The sequence below is a fragment of the Gorilla gorilla genome, chromosome 4 (genome assembly GCF_029281585.2).
Source record: "Gorilla gorilla gorilla isolate KB3781 chromosome 4, NHGRI_mGorGor1-v2.1_pri, whole genome shotgun sequence".
NCBI lineage: Eukaryota > Metazoa > Chordata > Mammalia > Primates > Hominidae > Gorilla > Gorilla gorilla.
This window is the reverse complement of record NC_073228.2, coordinates 92,531,095-92,537,094: the sequence shown is the minus strand read 5'-3', so window position 1 is coordinate 92,537,094 and position 6,000 is coordinate 92,531,095.

The window sequence follows — 6,000 nt, the reverse complement described above, 5'->3', positions numbered from 1 at the left end:
TGCTTAGTTATTATCATTAACATCTTTGGGACATTTATCCATTGTAAATCTATCTTTATCTCCTCATTTTCTAATCAATTGTAGAGCTTGATAGTAAATACACATGTTAGTGTGACATATTACATTGCCATTAATAACAAATTATTATATACCATATTCTAAATGTTTTAGCAGACTAACATTTTCTCTTGGCAATTTTAATGATACAGCATAACTAAACATAAATTCTGAAATTGTATCTATTGAGATTTTGAATGGAAAAATATTATTAAATCTGTTGCTACTTTCCAAGCTATTTTATTTTTAAAAAGGTAATGTTTTCTTTTAAAACATGGAAAGATAAATATTTGTTGCTAATTTCATACATTTATTTTGGCATACAGCATAGTGATTATTAATAATTGTTCTCTTTAAAAAGTCGACTACTCATTAGGGGGATTGGGTTTTTAAATATAATGTTAAGATTAGTGTAATTAAGTACTTTGAATTCTTAAATACTCATTTAACCACTCCTAAAAAAAATCTAAGTTGAATGCTTTTAAAAGTTCTTCAAAAACCATTGTCAGTTTTATTTTGTAAAATCCTTTTCAAAAATTAGTCTACTACTGTGGAAGAAATGCTTTTAATAGAGAGATGAAAAAAAGCGGGGAGGAGGGATTCAGGAGGAGAAAAATGTCAAGTGAATCAATATGATTAATTAAATTAAATGTGGATTCATAAAGCTCATATTCACAGATTTATACAATATATTCACAGTGACATTTAAAATATGTTTGGAAATCCCTAAATAAAGTCCCACGTACATGAAGACATTTTTCATCTTTAAAAAATAAAAAAAGTATCTACGTAATAAAATCATATATCTTTACTGCTAACTACTATATATGTTAATAGTTCTTTGACAGAAAAACAGGAACAATTTTAAGATGTAAAACTTTTAAAGGAAAATATATCCAGTTTTGCTACTTTCTGAGAGGTTTATCCTTAAGCCTATCGATAATCTTGGCTACAAATATAACATAAATGCTTTTTCTTGTTTTTAATTCATATCAAGGTCGTTTTGGTGTTAAGCCATTAAATTTACAGCTCTATGCTGTTCTTCTACTGGGTCACTAAACTGTTAAAACTTAGCAGGTCAAAATTTATAAGAATAAATGTTAATTTTTACAAGTTGTGAAATATGATGTAGAGGAAAAGAACTGGTTCTTAAGTTTCTGAAATATATTTAAAAAAAGAACTCAGGCAACAACACAAAGACAAAAGTGATACCTTAAACCTACTTGTAGAATTAATATCTCTGAATGATAAAAATGACAACAGGGTCTTTAACACAACATAACACCTAAAATAAGAGATTTGGAGAGAATATCCAGGTTCTGACAGTACTTACTGGTGTGATTTTTATGTAAGTCAATTTAACTTAAGAAAATTAATAGTCTTTAGGTATTAATTCTGAGTTGTTTATGATTACTCTGTCACAAAAGTCTATTAATGTTAGTGGGTTTCTCCTCCAATCCTGTGTATTTCATATTAGTATAAAGCCTTTTATTCCTGCTTTCATGAAGAGTATATTATATTGCTTTCACAACAACTCAGTCATAGCTCAAGCTATTTTAACAAATGACAATTTTTCCCTGTAAAAAAGGTTCCAAGATAAAGATTTTACATCACAGAGAAAATGGAGGAAAATTGAGAGAATACTTTATTTCCTTTAGTAGCTTGCTATTGATGATGAAAAACAAGGAAACAAATATAATTGGTAAAACAAACTCCAAAGGAAGTTTCAAGTATCTCAAATAGGGGAATATTCTTAGTTGTAAATAGCTCAATTTTATTTCTAGAACCTAAAATATGTATCACTCTCCCCCCCAACCCCAATCCTGCTTCCAATTTCAATACTTCAGCCTTATCAAATAAACAAGCTATTGTTAGAATAGAAAACCCAGCTAAGGTTTGAGGGCTGCTGCCACGTCCCTCTCTTCCTAGCACAATTCGGTGCCAATAGCTTTTGGAAAAGGGAAGAAAGAAAGGTCTGCCACTGTGGTGTGTGGAAGTAAAGGGGCAGAGGGGCATCGCTTCAATCTCTTGGCTCTGGTTCTTTCTCACTCTCGCATCTCCAGGGAAAAGAGATGCTCTTCATTCACAAAACAAAACAAGAAAATCTCTATAATTATTTTTGGCTCAGCTCCATTGAAATTCATTCTCCTGGAAGCGTCTCTGTTTTAGATTAAAACAATGCTTAGAATATTCATTCTCTGCTCCCCTTTTCTTTCTTTCTCTCTCACTACCCCTGCATGCCACCCACCCCCAACCCACCCACCCACCACCATTTTCCTCTTGCTTTCTCTGTTTCTCAGTCTTGGTTTCTTTTGCCCTCTGCCCCTGCCTTTGGTTATATTTTTTCTTAATAGTACCAAAGTTAGGCCTCAGAGATTGCTAACACCAATGCCTACAAGTGCCTACTCAAGGTCTCCATGTTTAATGTCATTTGTTCAATCTCCTCCCCTCTTCCAGACAGTGAATTTCCCCAATCCTGTGTCACTGGTCATATTTTATGATTGTGGATTTGCTGATATAATGTTTCAAACCAAAAAATAGATCACTTCTTGTCTTACCCTGTTCAGTAAAATTGGGAATACAATTTACTTTATCTTTCCTACAGACCTCTCTTCAATATCCAGTCCTCAAAAGATGAATAAAATCTTCGTTGTCCATAGTAGATGGTAGTTATTAAATTTCAGCAGCAAAGCATACAAAATTATTATTTTAAAAATCTAAATTCCACCATTTAGTCAGACAAAATTTAATGCATGAAACAAGGATGTAACTGTACAAATTTTTTCTTATCACTTTTAACCTTGATTTTTTTTCTTTATGGTAAAACTTTTGCCTCTTCTCTTTACTAAGGGAAAACAATTTCAGCAAATGGAAAGTAGAATTCCTTTTCCAAACAAAGTTTGTGTGTACATATTAAGAAAACTTATTTGTGCTATGAAATGTGGGATCCAGTTTCCTGAAACAGTGGATTCATTTTGGATCCTACTACAAGACAATAATTTTATTTATAATGACTTACATCCTGTGGAATTCCAATTTCTCATACCTTTCAATTTTTGGTGACTGTAGACAAAAGTTGCTGATAAACTTTTACAGAAAGAGGCGGATCTGATACCTACATTCATTAACATTAATGCATTATTCTATTTCTCACTTTCTAATTGGAATAATGAATTTGAGTTCGTTTCAAATTCTTGGTTGTTAGCAAAGGCATCCAACCTTAGTACCCATCACCCGTGGAGTGCGCTTCCTATTTAGGGGTGCATTTCTGCTCCTTTGAACAACGAATGTTTTATGTGGATACTGTATTCATATATAAGTAAGCCCTACCCTTCCTGCACATCTTGACAAACAAAACAAAATCCTGACAGTTGCCCAGATCTGAGATGTCTCTAGGATTTCCTATATGCTGAACAACACAAAAGCAATTGTGTAAGTGTGTATTTAAAAGAGCTTGAAAATCCATTTCTAAGACTTCACAAGAACTGATTACTGAACTCCATTTGGTTTACCAAATAAAAAAGGGAAAGAAAAAAAAAGAAAACCACACACACTGCCATTAATTACACTGTAAACATTAAATAAATATTCTTTCTTTCTATCCTTTGCCCTTTTCAAAAGGAAAGGTGGTAATTTACATGTAGTGTGCTTCTTTCTTCTCATTGTTTTAATTCCTTTCTTTCTGGCTTCTTTTTACTTGTATAGAAAAGAGGTGGACATGTTTAAGAAGATAGAAATGTTTACCTAGTATATTTGTACATTTTTTTCATATAAAGAAAGAGCCTAGGCACCTTCTACTTTGTCTTATGACCTTTGTTAAGCCACTAATCTGGAAGCTGCATTTTAATTACAAAATATTATAAAGGGAATATAGTAGGAATACACAACCTTTGATTCCTAGCCAAATGAGAGGAAGTTTAATAGCAGTGTGTGGTTGCAGGAATGGTTATGCTTGGGATCCATATGCATGTTCAACTCACACATTCAGGCAGTGCAATAAAGCAGGGAAAAAACAGCTGATACACAAAAGGGACCGTCTAGACAGTACCCCATCAGTCTGGCTAAATTTGGTGCTGGCATTCCCAACGGGATTGTAATATAATTGTTCTGGTGTCTGCGTTCATTCTCCCTGTCAAACACCATTCCAAATATACATCCTTCTCCCCCCAACCCTTCTTGTTCCACAAATATGAAGCCCAAACTGTGCCATGTTGGAGAGGGTGTTAGATGGCTCAAGCCAAAGAAAATGTTATAATTTAGCAAAATCACATTGTTTAATTCCTTGGGAAAAAAAAAACCCTGTTACATCTTAGCTTCAAATAGAATTAGTTTCAGTCAAATTTTAATAATTTAAATTAAGAACATGGAAAAGATTTCAATGCAAATAAAAATAACCTGAAAATATTGAGCACCTTAGATGAAACCAAATAGGCCTTTTTACTCTTTTATATTTATTAGCCTCTGTCAGAAAATTTAACAGAAATCAGAAATGTGAAAGTGTAATGATCGACATGGATCATAAATTCTAATGAGGAAAAAACCTAATGAAAAAAATGTTAAGCAAAAGCATTGAAAAAATGCAAATTGTGTATTTTTTCTTTCTTGGGCTTAAAGCCATGATTTTTTTACTCTAAGCACCTTCTGAAAGTTGAATTTGTGATATTTATATATGAACAACTTCATATTTTTGGCTTTTAATAAAAGAAACCAGCCATATTTACCCATCAATTTATAATAACTATCAATTAATATTTTTAAAATATTTTGGTTTAAAACACTGAGAAAATGAAAATCACTACTTACAAAATACAATAAACCAAAAAGCACATCATTAACATGAATAATACACAGATTATTGGCAAAAACATTTATAATCTAAAAACTTCCACGACGTTGAAATTAAAACTGTCAGATTCCTTTTTTTTTTTTTTAAAGGAAAATGCAGTCTTTAGGATTACCATATAATATAACCACCAGATACATTTATTTTATTTTCTGTTTTAACATGTCAACTCTGGGCATTGTTTAGATATTAAAATTGGGCAGTAAACCTATTTCTTAATCTTTTTTTAATTCCAAAAAAAAATTATTTTGGGAAAGAAGCTAGGCTGTTTGTTTTGTCTTGTTTTATTAAGTGTAAATCTATGTTTGTACTTCTGATTTTGGAGGTTTAATAATCCTTTCCTTGATGCTGTAAATAGAAATTGGTCTCCCACCTCCCAGCAGTTTTCAGATTCTAGATTAGGAACCCAAGTGAGTGAAGAAATCTCCCAACCCCCATCAGGGACTACTCTAACTAGAGAAAAATCAAAGAAAATACTTCAGGCACTACATCCTGCCTTTATCCAACTTCAGGAGGCTGAGAGACAAACACACTAACCAAAACGGGGCACAAGCGAGAAATGGCTGTTCCAGAAAGAAGCAACACACAGAGCCTCAACTCGCACAAAGACAGAGCACCAATTACACAGACAACCACCACCAAAGGAACCCAGAAACACTCAGACATGCTTTAGAGATGCCTTAAAATGCTCACGTGGAAAAGAAAGAGAAAATAAGTTTAAGAGATTGTATCCTTTTATTTTTAATTTTTAAAAATGTAATTAGTGACTTCATACTTTTTCCTTCTTTGTATAAAATTGCTATTCTGATGTGCACATGGGTACTAGAAACAGTCATTAAAAAGATAATAATATTTGAGCATAGTGCCTGCCTGAAGCTGGGTATTTTGCCTGTGATTGTTTTTTTTATTCGGTTTTATTTTACTTTTTTAGAATACATACATGGTATAAAGTGAAAGAAAGGCATACTGTAGGCCTCTGTGAGATGAAACAGCGTAGCAAAATCTGAATTTTATACTTAGTTTTCAAACTATTGAATAATATCCTATGAGACCTCTTAGGTCTTAACTGGATTAAAATGAATATATTTGTGCTCCGGCTC